This window comes from Penaeus monodon, chromosome 20 (genome assembly GCF_015228065.2).
Source record: "Penaeus monodon isolate SGIC_2016 chromosome 20, NSTDA_Pmon_1, whole genome shotgun sequence".
NCBI classification, from domain to species: Eukaryota; Metazoa; Arthropoda; class Malacostraca; order Decapoda; family Penaeidae; genus Penaeus; species Penaeus monodon.
In genome coordinates, this window is record NC_051405.1 from 14,970,071 (window position 1) to 14,970,524 (window position 454).

The 454-nt window shown below is 62.8% G+C and overlaps 1 protein-coding gene across 1 annotated transcript in view; it reads right to left on the reverse strand.

Moving 5' to 3' along the window:
- The window catches only part of LOC119585654 (protein O-mannosyl-transferase Tmtc3-like), a gene marked incomplete at both ends in the record, with an annotated part of 116,247 nt that overhangs the window by 41,307 nt on the left and 74,486 nt on the right, over positions 1-454 (reverse strand).

Here is a 454-nt window from a genome sequence, read left to right on the forward strand (position 1 = left end):
CATCAAGTTCCCGGCAGCGAGGCAAGGACTGATCGCCGTCGCTCGCCGGGCGCCGCAACAGCAATCCCATTGCGACTTGCAACGGCCGGAGAGAGGAGGGAGGAGTTTGCAACACGAAGGCGCTGTCGTGATCCGCCTCGGTGATGGGGGGGGGGGAGCGGCGGCCGACCGAATGACACGTCACTGACAATATTTGAATCTTACGCAGTCTTACGTAAGTGTTTGGCTTCTGGCGCCCTTGAGCTGCGACGCAGGGCGCGGACTGAATTTTGAGCCCTGAGTGACGGGCGGGAGAGGAGGGGGCGCCGGCTGGTGGGCGGCTGGCGAAGAAAGGCGCCCCCGGGAAGAGACGGGCGGCGGCGAAGAGGGCCGGCGGGAGGAAAGCGACGGGCGGGAATAAAGTCACTGATATGATACTGAAAGGAAGTTGAGGGGAAATGATGGTATGGACGGC